The following is a 15,721-nucleotide window of genomic DNA, read 5'->3' on the forward strand; positions in this document are numbered from 1 at the left end:
TACATTCAAAAGGGGTTTGGAAAAAGTTGCAAAACACCAGACCAAAATAAAGTCATGTTTCCGCCAAGAAGTTTTCTTCTGATCATAAGTGGAAGTTTTTAAATTAGTGGTAAAGTTAGTTACTTAAAGATGGCTGGCCAAATTAACATACTTATAACAGATAATTAAGCCAAAGACTTGGGTTGAAAATAGCAATTAACCACCAGAATAACCTCATTCAGGCTGTTGCTCCCCGATTGTTCAGGGCTGACACACCAGACTGTGCCTTTACTGGAACGGTTCTCGCCCCAGCACCAAGCAGCTGACACACGAGTGAGCTTAACTGCTGCAGCCCAGCTCTGATCCTCCTGATCCTCTCTTACTTGAAGGGGCTCCTGCACACAGATAGAAAAACACCATGTAATTCTCTAAAATCCAAGGACTAAAATGTCACCGAAACCCCACATCTTCTTCCAGAGGCACGCTTTCAAAGAAGCCTTAGTCACCCAAGATATAACCAGCTTTCAATTATGTAACTCAAGCAATTAACAGGGCTTAGCTGTCTGTAGTTGCCACCGGTACTCACTGTTGAAGCTAGCTTTCGTTATTCACGCTTAATTGATGGAGAGTCTCTTAGTGAAGATAGAGGGGCGGGTTCTACAATTAAAACAAAAAACAGTTGCCATCAAGTTGATTCTAACTCATGGTGACTCCATGTGTATCAGTATAACCATGCTCCATAGGGTTTTCGGTGGCTGATTTTTTGGAAGTATATTGCCAGGCCTTTCTTTCAAGGCACCTCTGGGTAGACTCAAACCTCCAACCTTTTGGTGGGCAGCCATTCGCACCATCCTGGGACTCCAGATTCTACAATAGGGTAAACCCATTGCCATCGAGTCGATTTTGACTCAAGCAACCCTATAGGACAGAGTAGAACTGCACCACAGGGTTTCTGAGGAGTGGCTGGTGGATTCGAACTGCTGACCTTTTGGTTAGCAGCCAAGCTCTCAACCATTATGCCACCAGGGCTCCACAATACCAAAACCAAAGTAAACTTGTTGCCTTTGACTTGATTCCAACTGATAGCGACCCAATAGGACAGAGTAGAACTGCCCCATAGGGTTTCCAAGGAGCATATGGTGGATTGGAACTGCTGACCTTTTGGATGGCAGCCATAGCTCTTAACAACTTATACCACCAGGGCTCCACAATAGGCTATACTTAAACCAAATGTTGCATATCCCGGGTTTCCAAAGGAGGATACAATATGTTGTTGTTATTGTTTTTCGTTCCCATCGAGTCAATTCCAACTCGTGGCAATCCCGCGTGTGCAGAGTAGAACTGCTCCATAGGGTTTTCAAGACTGTGACCTTTTGGAACCAGATGGCCAGGCCTATAACAGGTCAGAGAAATTTGTTGGCATTTTTCTTTTTGGTATCAAACTATTCCTCATCCATAACTGGGGGGTAGTGTTAATTCTATAAACATGGAAGTGCCCCCAGGGCTTCCCCAGCTCTCTTCCCCATGCACACTCTCTTCTGTCATGAACCCCAGGTTCGTGTGTATCCAACTGCCTACTTTTTATCTCCACTTAGACATCAACTAGGCATCTTAAACCTGGTATGCCCAAATCTAAACTGTTTATTCACCCAAAGCGGTTCATTTTCCAATTGCCTAAATTCCAGTAAATAGAGTCACTATCTACCTGGTTGCTCAGGTCCAAAACCTGAGTCTGCTCTGATTCCTCCACCCAGTCCTTTCAGTACTACCTTCTGTCTACATCTTAAATCTGTTCAGGTTTCTGTCTTCACTATCACCCCTGTCAGGCCATCCATCTTTCTCCTTGGCAGCTGTCACAACGTACTAACAGCTCAAGCTCCCTTATAAATCACTCTGCACTGTGCAGCCACGGTGATTTTATTTTTTAGTGTATGAGGCAGATCATGTCTGACAAGAAAATTTTTATTAAGAAATAAACGTTAGAGACACTTATTACAATGTATGTGTTAAAACCATTTATTTCAATCAGGCTTGAAGGGAGAAAGTTAAAGTCCTGATACCTTCTTAGAGAAAAAAAAAAAAAGAAGAAGAAGAGTTTAACTCCCTTAGGAATTACAGAGAGTGGGCTGAGTGCAATCCTCTATGCCAGTCAATTAGTAAGTGGCCTTACGATTGATGTTTTCATTCTGGAGGAGACAGCATTCCACGCTTAAAGTCCTGGTGCCTCTAGACGCAGAGTGAGTCTCAGTGTGACACAAAGGCATCTTCATCCAACATGGATCAGGGTTGATATTCTAAGGATCTTCAATTCAAAAGTCCTATCCATAGCCTTTCTCTTTATCAATTAGCTATAAAAGGCTTCACAACTCAAAGCCTTATATCCTCCTCCCCACCACGGAGCCAACAGTTGCTCACCCTCCTGAGGTTCTTGCTCAAGTCATATCCTTGCTCAAGTCACACCCATCACACCCTTAATTTGATGTAACAGGCGTGACCTACATCCAATATACATATATGGATGCTCCGGCAAAGCTCTCTCTTGCTCTGGATCCTGCATCTGGTCATCATCATCTGACCTGGGCTTCTTGGAACTTAAGCTAGCAGCCTGTCTTCTTACTTGCCAGTTCTGGGATTTGTTAGCTTCTGCAGCCCCGTGAGCCAACAGCCTGTCATCTGACCTGCCAATTTTGGCTTCATCAGCCCCTGCAAACACGTGCATCAGGAGAAGCCTCTAGCCTGACGCCTGACCCACAGATTTGGGACTTACCAGCCTCTACTACTGTGTGAGCCATTTCCTTGAGATAAATCTCTCTCTCTCTCTCTACACACACACGTACACTTCTATATATACACATATATATATGTATACTCCACTGGTTGTGCTTCTGTACCTAAGACAGTAACCAAATGTTTTTGTGTGGGGTGATGAAAGTGTTTTGGAAATAAATAGTGGTGATGGTGGCAAAAAAAAAAGTCTCATAGTTTTTTATTTCCACATTGAAGAATGTGAGATTTACAATTCCCAGTGTCCCCGTACTTAAAATCACTGGGCAGTTTCACTTTGTTTACAAAGCTCCTCATTCTGACCATCCAGGCCCTGGGCCATGGCCCTCCAGCCACCTGGCTAACCTCATCTCCCCCGCACCCCAGCCCACCCTCCAGCCACACTATCTGCTTTTTCCTTCTACACACTCCCAGTTCTTTCATAGGATCGTCTCTCTTCTAGTTGCCTGAATGCTCATCCCAGCCTCTTTTCAGGGCTGATCCTTCAGGTCTCAAATTAAATGTCACTTCCGGACGACCTATATCTGCTAAGAATGTGCTCCACTTCAAGCAAAAGAAACCCAGCCTAGCTGGAGCATGAAAAAACTAGAGTTTCATTTTCTTACATGAGACATCTTGAGAGGCAGTGACTGGCTTTGGTTCAGCTGCTCAATGGGGTCACCAGGGACTCAGCCTGGCTCTCAGACTTTTATTCTCATGCTTGCTATTTCTGGTCCCAAAGAGGCTGTTGCCAGTGCAAATGGCTCATTCATTACGTGTGAGGCAGGAAAAATTCCTCACCAGGTGGAAATAGAAGCTTCACTGCAGCCTACACTCAGCAGACTGTTCCTTCCATCTCACTGGGTCTCTTGCCTTCCTTAAACCAGCTATTAGCCAAGGGGAATGAGATGACCATAACCGATTTAGACCAATCGCGATTCATCCCTGGGGGTGGGCCTCCACATGATCAAGGAATCCCCCCCCATATGCCACCTGAACGCAGCAGTAGGAGAGAAGGAGAGAGGGAATGGAGGAAGTGGCTTGGTGGGTGGACACTGGGCAGGGTCCCCATCTCAGCCCCTTCGCTATCTATTGTGTCACTCTAGTTATCTTTTATTGCAGCAGCCATATTCTGTAAGATCTTGTATGTCTGTGTGTTTACTTGTTTATTGCCTGTCTCCCCCACTTGCTCCCATCTCATGCCCCTTAGAAGTGAGAATGGCAAGACTTCGTCTCGAGTACTTTGGACATGTTACTAGGAGGGGCCAGTCCCCGGAGAAGGACATCATGCTTAGTAGAGGGTCAGTGAAAAAGAGTATACACTTTTGAAAAAAGAGGATACCCTTTAGAGTCACTATGCGTCAGAATTGACTCGATGGAAACAAGTTTGGATTTTGGGTTTTTTTTGTTTTTTGGCTTCCGGTAATTTAAGAATTACATGATCATTTCAAACTACTTATTTTATTGATTGATTATTATTTATTTCTACATGTTGTCACCATGATTTATGTTATTTGGAAGGAACTCAGTGCCTTAATGAAACATTATTAAAATGGAATGGAGCATGGCTATTTTAATTGAACTAAGATCTTTTTGAAAATGTACTGGTCTATATTGCCTGATGAGGAAACTAATACGGTTAAAGAAATAATAGTGACCATCTATATTCAAAAAACCCATTGCCATCGAGTTGATTCCTATTCATAGCGACCCTATAGGACAGAGTAGAACTGCCCCATAGGGTTTCCAAGGAGTAGCTGGTGAATTTGAATTGCCAGCCTTTTGGTTAGCAGCCTGAGCTCTTAACCACTGCACCACCTGTATTAGAAAGAACAACATCATAAAAAGTGTTCAACACCAGACAAGGATGCCCCTTATCGCCACTCTTATTCAACATTGTGCTGGAGGTCTGAGCCAGAGTAATTAGGCTAGATAAAGAAATAAAGGGCATCCAGATTGGTAAGGAAGAAGTAATAGTACCTCTATTTGCAGATGACATGATCTTATGCACAGAAAACCCTAAAGAATCCTCAAGAAGACTACTGAAACTAATAGAAGAGTTCAGCAGAGTATCAGGATACAAGATAAACATACAAAAATCAGTTAGATTCCTCTACAAGAATCCAAAAAGAACATTGAAGAGGAAATCCCCAAATCAATACCATTTACGACAGCTCCCAAGAAGATAAAATGCTTAGGAATAAATCTTACCAGAGATGTAAAAGACTTATACAAAGAAAACTACAAGACACATCTGCAAGAAACCAAAAGAGACCCACATAAGTGGAAAAACATGCCTTGCTCATGGATAGGAAGACTTAACATTGTAAAAATGTCCATTCTACCAAAAGCAATCTATAGATTTAATGCAATTCCAATCCAAATTCCAACAACATTCTTTAATGAGATGGAGAAACAAATCACCAACTTCATATGGAAGGGAAAGAGGCCCCAGATAAGTAAAGCATTACTGAAAAAGAAGAACAAAGTGGAAGGCCTCATGCTACCTGCTTTTATTATACTGCCATAGTAGTCAAAACAGCCTGGTGCTGGTACAACAACAGACACGTAGACCAATGGAACAGAATTGAGAATCTGGACATAAATCCATCCACATATGAGTAGCTGATATTTGACAAAGGCCCAAAGTCAGTTAATTGGGGAAAAGACAGTCTTTTTAACAAATGGTGCTGGCATAACTGGATATCCATCTGCAAAAAAATGAAACAAGACCCTTATGTCACACCATGCACAAAAACTAACCCAAAATGGATCAAAGACCTAAACATAAAGTCTAAAATGATAAATATCATGGAAGAAAAAATAGGGACAACATTAGGGACCCTCATACATGGCATAAACAGAATACAAAACATTACTAAAAATGTCAAAAAGAAACCAGATAACTGGGAGCTCCTAAAAATCAAACACCTACGCTCATCCAAAGACTTCACCAAAAGATTAAAAAGACTACCTACAGACTGGGAAAAAGTTTTTAGTTATGACATTTCCAATCAGCGCATGATCTCTAAAATCTACATGATTCTGCAAAAACTCAACCACAAAAAGACAAAGAGCCCAATTAAAAAATGGGCAAAGGATATGAACAGACACTTCACTAAAGATGACATTCAGGCCACTAACAGATACATGAGGAAATGCTCACCATAATTAGCCATTAGAGAAATGCAAATCAAAACTACAATGAGATTCCATCTCACTCTAACAAGGCTGGCATTAATCCAAAAAATACAAAATAATAAATGTTGAAGAGGTTGTAGAGAGATTGGAACACTTATACACAGCTGGTGGGAATGTAAAATGGTGCAAACACTTTGGAAATCAATTTTGCGCTTCCCTAAAAAACTAGAAATAGAACTACCATACGATCCAGCAATCCTACTCCTTGGAATATATCCTAGAGGAATAAGAGCCTTTACACAAACAGATATATGCACACCCATGTTCATGGCAGCACTCTTTACAATAGCAAATAGCAAAAAGCTGGAATCAACTGATGAATGGATAAATAAACTATGGTACAACCACACAATGGAATACTCTGCGTCGATAAAGAACAATGTTGAATCCATGAAACATTTCATAACATGGAGAGATCTGGAAGACATTATGCTGAGTGAAATTAGTCAGTTGCAAAAGGACAAATATTGTTTGAGACCACTATTACAAGAACTGGAGAAATAGTTTAAACAGAGAAGAAAATATTCTTTGATGGTTACGAGAGGGGGGAGGGAGAGAGGGGGTATTCATTAATTAGACAGTAGATAAGTTTTATTTTAGATGAAGGGAAAGACAATACACAATACAGGAGAGGTCAACAAAAATGGACTGAGCCAAAAGCAAAGAAGTTTCCTGAATAAACTGAACATTTCAAAGGCCAGCTTAGCAGGGGAGGGGGTTTGAGGACCATGGTTTCAGGGGACATTTAAGTCAATTGGCATAATAAAAATCTATTAAGAAAACATTCTGCAACTCACTTTGGTGAGTGGCGCCTGGAGTCTTAAATGCTAGCAAGCGGCCATCTAAGACGCATCAATTGGTCTCAACCCACGTGAAGCAAGGAAGAATGAACACCAAGGACACAAGGCGATCACGAGCCCAGGAGACAGAAAGGACCACATAAACCAGAGACTACATCAGCCTGAGACCAGAAGAATTAGATGGTGCCTGGCTACAACCGATGACTGTCCTGACAGGGAACTCAACAGACAAACCCTGAGGGAGCAGGAGAGTAGTGGGATGCAGACTCCAAATTCTCTTAAGACCAGAGTTAATGGTCAGACTGGGACTAGAGAGACCCCAAAGGCTATGGTCCCCAGACCTTCTGTTAGCTCAGGACAGGAACCATTCCCAAAGCTAACTCTTCAGACAGGGATTGGACTGGAATAGGGGATGGAAAATGATACTGGTGAAGAACGAGCTTCTTGGATCAAATGGACACATGAGACTATGTTGGCATCTCCTGTGTGGAGGGGGGATGAGAAGGCAGAGGGGTCCAGAAGCTACCTGAATGAACACGAGGAGAGTGGAGGGAAGAACTGTGCTGTCTCTTTGGAGGGAGAGCAATTAGGAGTATATGGCAAGGGGTATGTAAGTTTTTGTATGAGAGACCGACCTGATTTGTAGACCGACCTGATTTGTAAGCTTTCACTTAAAGCACAATAAAAATTAATTAAAAAAAAAAAAGTGTTCAGACGGGGAGCGTTGCTGTGTAAGTGTATGAAATAGACATTTGTTCCGCTTCTTCCTGTTCTTAAATCCTGAAGAACACGTTAGCGTATCCTGAAAAGTATTCTAAGTCATATGCAGATGTGCAGTAATGACGAGACAGCATGAATTCTAAGAGATTGTAGAAGATCTAGTGATGTCAACCACGCAAGAATCTTTCACAGCATCACTCAGTTCCTAGCCCTCTCAAGTTTCTTTGTGACGTTCTTTGCCTGTGTGATTGTTAGCCTGCTAATGTCTGAACAGGTGTAGGTCATTATTCTTTACAAGGATTGATAGCAAAATGCTACCGGGAGTCATGTGTTAGTTGCCACTGTGTCAGCTCTGACCTTATGGATAACAGAACATAATGTCGCCTGGTCCCGTGCCATCTTCGTGGACGCTGGTATGTTTAAGTCCATTGTTGTGGCTATTGTGTTGATGCAGCTTGTTGACTGTTTCCCTTATTGGTCCTTTATTTTACCAAACGTGATGCCCTTTCTTGATGCAGTGTCCAAAGTAAGTGAGTCATAGTGACAGGAACTCTAGTTCCGCCTCAGAAATTCTCTTGTATGCATATATCTGCCTTAAGAAAGAGATGTCTATAAATAACAGGTCAGCAGCATCTCCCTGTGCTCCTGGAGTGGGCGGCAGGAGCTGTCTGCAGTGCTCACGCTGGCTGACAGCCGCTAAGCTTTGGGGACAGAACATGCTGCTGCAGGTGGCAGGCTGACATCACCCAGGCCGCCCTTCCTGCAGCCACCAACACTTCCTCTCACCACTCAATACAGTGTATCTTTAGAAAGTGTGGTCTCTCAAAGCAAAAGGTTGTTCAAATGAGACAGAATCTGCATCTAATTAGAAGGCAAGTAAATAAGCATATAAATATCACTATCACTCCACCCCTATCGGAAGTCACCAGGAGGGTTGCAGGCTGCTGGCTTCCCTGCCTCACAGAATCAGCTTTAGATAAATGAAGGACTAAACCCGACAGCCAATTCAAGAGAAGCAGGGGAGAGGGCTGAGCCTTGACAAAGTCCTGCTCTAGGATGTTGCATAGACTAGACAGTGCCATGAACTAAGGGCTGGGATTCATATAATTTTGTGAACTTAAGGGAAAGGCGGAGTCCTAATGGTTAATGTGTTAGGCTTCAAGTTCAAATCCAACCAGATGCCCCTCAGAAGAAAGGCCTGGAGGTCTACTTCCGAAAAACCAGCCACTGAAAACCCTGTGGAGCACAGTTCTACTCTGACACACACGGGGTCACCATGGATCTGAATTGATTCCATGATAACTGGTAAGAGAAAGGCAGGGAGGGAGGGAGGGAGAAAAGAAGGGGAAAATATGGAAAAGAAGGAGGAAGAGAGAAAGTAAGTGCAGGAAGAGTGGAGAGAGGGAAGGAAGAAGGGAAGAAGAGGTGAGGAGAGGAAGGAAGATCCTGTTCAGAATCTGGAATTTGGCTCTGAATGCAAGTTTGAGATGCGTAAAGTTTGTCTCTGGCCCCTCTCCATCTCCCTTGATTGAGCTGTGGACTGCCCTCCCTCCTTCACAACGCACCAACCTTCCCAGGCCCCATACCTGTGGTGACATTAGTTGAGTCAGGTAGTGTCTCACTTCCAACCTTTTCTCCTTCTTAACCAAAATCAGCCTGTCCTGCATTGGGCCCTGTTCTCCACTCTCTGAGGTCTGCCTGCTGACAGAGGGGTAGTGACAGACAAATAAATAAATAGGAAAAACGTATTAACTAGCTAATGTGTTACACCTCTGAAAGAAAAGTTTCTTCAGGTAGAGCTATACAAACACGCCTCACTTTAATCCTGACTCCACCACGGTTTGTGCCATGAAGCACCCAGGCCAAGCACAGTCCCACCTCCAGGCCGCTGTGCAGGCTGCTCTCTCCTGCCGAGAGCTTGGCGTGGTTCTCTCATTTCATGAGGGTCTCTGCTTAAACCATCTCCTCAGAAAGTTGATTCTGATTCATAGCAACCCTATAGGACACAGTCGAACCGCCCCATAGGGTTTCCAAGAAGCTGGTGGATTCCAACTGCCGACCTTTTGGTTAGCAGGCAAACACTTAACCACTCCTAAAATTGTACAGCCAACAGTCTATATTCCCTTACCCTGCTTTATTTTCCTTTGACGCTTAATTGCTTAATCACTATGTAACTTTATATCTTTATATCCTATCACTGGTCTGTCAGCTTGTCGTGTTATGGTGGCTTGTCCGTTGCTATGATGCTAGAAGATGTGCCATTGGTGTTTCAAATACCAGCAGGGTCACCCATGGTGGACAGGTTTCAGCAGAGATTCCAGACTAAGACAGACTAGGAAGAAAGGCCTAATGATCTAATTCTGAAAATGAGCCTGTGAAAACCCTATGGATCACAACAGAATATCGTCTTGTATAGTGCTAGAATATGAGCCTCCTGGGTTTGAAGGCACTCAAAATACAAAGTGGCCACTACAATGGACTCGGAACATACCAAAAACCATGACAGCGGTGCAGGACTGGAGCTCTAGTGGCACAGTAGCTCGGCTGCTAAACAAAAGGTCAGCAGTTCGAATTTACCAGCTCCTCCTTGGAAACTCTATGGGGCAGTTCTACTCTGTCCTACAGGGTCGCTTTGAGTTGGAATCAATTCCACAACAATGGGTTTGGTATTGGGTTTTGGTTTGGTTCAGGACCAGGCAACATTTTGTTCTGTTGTACATGGGGCCTCCATGAGTCGAAACAAACTCCACGGCAACTAACAGCAGCTTTATATCAAACACTCATGTGCTATGAAGCTCTGTTTGTATCTCTTCTAGTACATAAAGAATGTAAGAATATGAAGGTCTGTTGTTCACTCCCAGTCAACCCCCAGTGCCTAGAACAGCACGTGGGACTTCTAGACGCTCAGTAATTACTTGCTGAATGAACAAAGTCTTCCTCCTGTTTATTAAGATGATCTTGTGTCCTGTTTATTAAGAACAGTCTGCTTCAGATTCAAATGCCCACCGGAGCTAGAAATTGATGTTGGATTTCAATTTATTCTTTTCATTTCTCTAGTAGGGGTAACAAGCAATGATAAAGTCACCAAGTGAGGATCAGGAAGACCAAGTAGCCAAAACAAAGAGACTGGGATCATTTTAAAAGCTCAGCAAGGTTTGGAAAGGCACCTGTCAGGCTCCTGTTTTAGAAGGTGTGAGGTTACATGTACAGAAACTGTCTTAAACAGTTACATGTTTCAGATGAAGTAGAGAAAATACATTTTCTCTAGTGTTTTAATATTAAAGTAGAGAGAATATATTTCCTTGTTTGTTTTAGTATAGCCGTATAAGCTATGATTAATCTCTAGTCTTTGAAAAATGGCCCAGGTTCTGTTCAAGATATGGCTGAGTGGTCTGTTCCACTCTTAACAAGCATGACTGAGCTTTGTTTTGCAAATGACCTTCAACCTGCAAGACAGCAGCTAAGAAGGCTACCTGGCGTTTTTGATCTGCAACTTTCTTTCTTGTTCTTTATCTCAGTCAGAGTGGACTTGGCAGAGCAGTTCCACTAGCCAAGAGATTCTTATGTAAGTTTTTTCCAGCCTGTTACAAACATACAGATTAGAGTCCAGATGTCTGACATGCGTATCTTTAGTTTAATAAAGAGTTTCTTGTAGTTGTTTTGTGATGTATAAGACCATCTGTGGGCTACGTGCTTAAAAACATTAGGTAACCCTGACCTTCCCCCTATAAAACCCTCCCCTTAGCCCTTTAGAATTAGGAAGAATTCTAATTCTAAAGCCCTCTTGCTGCTTACCTCCTCTTGTCTCAGTATTGGCTTTGCAGCAGGCGGCTCGAATCTGCAATTTGCGGTAACACAGATATGTATTCTTTCAAATAATAAATGTTAAGGAGATAGCATGACTAATTCTGAGTTTCTAGAAGAGAAGAATCCTGGGAAGTCCTTCCAGCTGTGTCACTGAGAACACTATTAAGCCTGTCTCAGCTTAATGTCATCATTGGAAAAGGAAGCAAGATACGGAAGAACTGTTGTGAATGGATTAAACACGTTAATGAATCAGGAAGAATGCCCACAATACAGTTGGTGCTCAATACATGGTACCTCCTGTAGTGGATGAGGGATTTACCCCAGACCACACATGTAAACTGGGACTGTCCTGAGGAAAGCAGATGGCTAGATAAAGGAGCCTGAGCTAAGTTAGCCTGAGCTGACCAGTCGGCTCAATGCTCAGAAGCAGGGACTTTGCTCTGGGGCTTTGGGTAGCTGTTCAAAACTGACCTCAGTCTTTATAAAAATGTCACTGAACACGAAGTGGTGCAATCCACACCAAAGAATTTTTCCAAGGTCAATGTCAGAGTTGGACCACACCAAACACCTACCCATACACCCACAGCCATTTCACAGCCACTGCACACAGACCCAGGCCAGATGTTACTATTGCAAGCTAGGAAGGTGGGGTCTGAGGGTAGTTTTTAGGCTTCCTTTTTACCCCCAGCTGCTCCTTGGAAACCCTATGGGGCAGTTCTACTCTGTCCTATAGGGTCGCTATGAGTTGGAATTGACTTGATGGCAACAGGTTGGGCTTTTGTGGGTTTTTTTTTTTTTTTTTTTTTTGGTTTTACCATCAAATGGCTCTAATCTCTCAACAGGACTCAGTCAGCATAGTGGGACCAGCAGAGACTTGTCGTCAGGTGGTCTTGGATCCAAATTCTAATTAAGCCGTCTAATAGGTGTATGATCAAGGACAAGTTACCTAACTTCCCACAGCCTAAGTCTCCTCACCTTTAAGAAGGGTGATAATGTATACTTTATAGGAGTATCTTAAGGATTAAATATGTATATATAAAACATCCAGTACAGCCCCTTTCCTCCTAAGAAAAAAAAAAAAAGCACCCCCCAATTTCCCAAATTAGTATCTCTTCTCTACTTGCGTGGAAAAAGGAAGGACATTTTCTGCAAAGTTCCCTATTAAAGCACATTCTTCCTGAGTGTCTTAGTTACCTAGTGCTGCTGTAACAGAAATTCCAGAAGTGGGTGGCTTTAAAGAACAAAAATTTATTTTTTCACAGTTCTGGAGGCTAGAAGTCCAAATCAGGGTCTCAACTATGTCAATTCCTTTCTTGTAGGTAGTCCCATGCATTCCTTCATTCCTTGGCTTGTAGAGGATACTCACAGGTCATCTGTCTTCCCCTGTGTGTACATATCTGTGTGTCTCACCTGTTCTTTTTATACACAGGAAGTGATAGATTTAGAACCCAGCCCACTCGGGTATGACCTAATTAACATAACAAAGAAAACTATTTCCAAACAAGATTGCGTCTACAGGTATAGGAATTAGGATTCCAACACATATTTTGGGAAGACACAATTCAACCCATAACACTGAGATATTCCTTTATTTGATTCATTTGATTTTTTGTCCAACAAATATATGCCAATAAATATGTGACAATCCTGGGCATCAGGGCAGTTTTATCCTCACTCTGGGAAACCTGGAGACATGATAACTTCTGCTCCCCTGCTTACTTCTTCCTGTGAATTGCCATATTATCTTTTGGAGAATAACTTAAATTTTCTCATTGACTCATCCTGTGTTTAGAATGAGTTTAGCACAGCTTTGTTTTCTCAAAAGTTAAAGCAAATATAATGTTATAGTGTTAGTGTAACTGGATTATAGATGAATTTTTCTTTTTTAATTATCCTTTAATATTATTGTCTAAAATATCAGAACCACTTACATAAATGAATTATCCTCTAATTATTTCATGTACCCTTATTTTCTCTCCCAAACTAGAATGTGAACCCCTTGAGGTAGCAACCATGCTTTACGTGGTTTCCTGCTGCAGTGTGTGATACTTAGTAGATGCTTGTACATGGATGATACATAGTTGGCACAGATGATAAACCTTGTGGGTTGTGAAATGATGGCTGGGAGACAAGAGGTGGGCCCCATGGCAGGAGCCAGGGCAAGGATGGAATGTCCAGGGCAATGAGGCAGAAGCTTTTGTGGGTGGTGTGAGGGTAGGATAGAGACTGTTACCTTTTGCCGGCAACTGATTCCTGTAGTCTATCCCAGCCCTGGAACGATAAGTACGCATTGTTCTTGGCAGCTAGGAAAGCATCTTCGGTGAAATGGGTTAGGAAGCCCAGTTCTAGTGTTTTCACACATAGCAAGTGTTCCATAAATGTATCAAGAATTATATTGGGGAGGATGTCAACAAAAAAAGCCCTGACCCAGATGGCTTCATTGGAGAATTCTACTAAACATTCAGAGAAGTGCTTACACCAGTACTGCTCAAACTATTTCAGAATATGGAAAAGGGAGGGATACTTCTGAATTCATCCTATGAAGCCAGAATAACCCTGATACCAAAACCAGACAAACACATCACAAAAAAAGAAAATTACAGACCAATGTCTTTCATGAATATAGACACAAGAATACTTAACAAAATTCTATCCAATAGAATTCAGCATCATATCAAAAAAATAATACGCCACAACCAAGTAGGATTCATACCAGGTATATAAGGATGGTTCAGCATTAGAAAATCAAGCAATGTAATCTATCACATAAATGAAAGAAAAGAAAAAAAAATCACATGATCATCTCAATCAACACAGAAAAGGCATTTGACAAAGTCCAAAACCCATTCCTCATAAAATCTCTCAATAAAATAGGTATAGAAGGGAAATTCCTCAATGTTATAAAGGGCATCTATACAAAGCCAACAGCAAACATCACTCTTAATAGAGAGAGGCTGAAAACACTCCCCTTGAGAACAGGAACAAAACAAGGATGCTCTTTCTCACCACTCTTATGTGCTAGAAGTCCTAGCTAGAGCAATAAGGCAAGAAAAAGAAATAAAGGGCATCCAAACTGGTAATGAAGAAGTAAAACAATCCCTATTTGCAGATGATATGATACTATACGTAGAAGAACCAAAAGACTCCACGAGAAAAGTACTGGAACTAATAGAAAGCTTCAGCATTGAAGCAGGATACAAGATAAACATACAAAAATCAGTTGGATTCCTATACACCAATAAAAAGAACTACAAAAGGAAAATCAGGAAAACAATACAATTTATAATAGCCCCTATAAAAATAAAATGCTCAGGAATATATCTAACCAGGGATGTAAAAGACCTATACAAAGAAAACTACAAAAAAAAAAAAAAACTGCAAGAAATCTACATAAATGGAAAAACATACCATGCTCACAGATAGGTAGACCTGACATTATGAAAACGACAATTCTACCCAAAGCAATCTACAGATACAATGCAATCCAGATCCAAATACCAACAACATTCTTTAAAGAGATGGAAAAACCAATCATTAACTTCACATGGAAAGGAAAGAGGCCCCGGATAAGTAAAGCACTACTGAAGAAGAAGAATAAAGTAGGAGGACTCGAACTACCTGACCTCAGAATCTGCTATACAGCTACAGTAGTCAAAACAGCTTGGTACTGGTACAGCGACAGATATATTGGCCAATGGAACAGAATTGAGAACCCCGATGTAAATCAGTCCACCCACGATCCCCTAATCTTCAACAAGGGCTCAAAGAACATCAGATGGGAAAAAGACAGTCTTTTTAATAAATGGTGCTGGCCAGACTGGATGTGCATCTGCAAAAAAATGAAACAGGACCCATACCTCATGCCATATACAAAAACTAACTTAAAATGGATCAAAGACCTAAACATAAAACCTCTAAAGATAATAGAAGAAAAAATAAGACCAATGCTAGAGCCCCTAATACATGGCATTAACAGGATACAAACCATAAGTAACAACACATAAAGTCCAGAAAATAAGCTAGATAACTGAGATCTTCTAAAAATTAAACACTTAAACTCATCAAGAGACTTCATGAAAAGAGTAAAAAGGGAACCTACAGGTTGGGGAAAAAAAAATTGGCTATGACAAATCCGACAAAGTTCTAACCTCTAAAATCTACAGGAAAATTCAACACTTCTACAACAAAAAGATAAATAATGCAATTAAGAAATGGGCAAAGGAAATGAACAGACACTTCCCCAAAGAAGACATTCAAGAGGCTAACAGACACATGAGGAAATGCTTACGATCACTAGCCATTTCAGGAATGCAAATCAAAACCACGATGAGATACCATCTCACCCCAGCATTACTGGCACGATTAAAAAAAACCCAGAAAATAACAAATGCTGGAGAGGCTGCGGGGAGATCGGAACACTTATGCACTGCTGGTGGGAATGCAAAATGATA

General features: G+C 41.7%; 1 long non-coding RNA gene across 1 annotated transcript; it reads right to left on the reverse strand.

Moving 5' to 3' along the window:
* LOC126086081 (uncharacterized) lies at positions 1-11,338 on the reverse strand. The gene is made up of 4 exons (XR_007519412.1): positions 11,259-11,338; positions 9,050-9,164; positions 566-636; positions 1-374 (listed from the first exon to the last, which is right to left on the reverse strand). It is a non-coding gene; the product is annotated as an uncharacterized LOC126086081 (long non-coding RNA).
* Between the last annotated feature and the right edge of the window lie 4,383 nt (positions 11,339-15,721).

This window comes from Elephas maximus, chromosome 11 (assembly GCF_024166365.1).
Source record: "Elephas maximus indicus isolate mEleMax1 chromosome 11, mEleMax1 primary haplotype, whole genome shotgun sequence".
NCBI lineage: Eukaryota > Metazoa > Chordata > Mammalia > Proboscidea > Elephantidae > Elephas > Elephas maximus.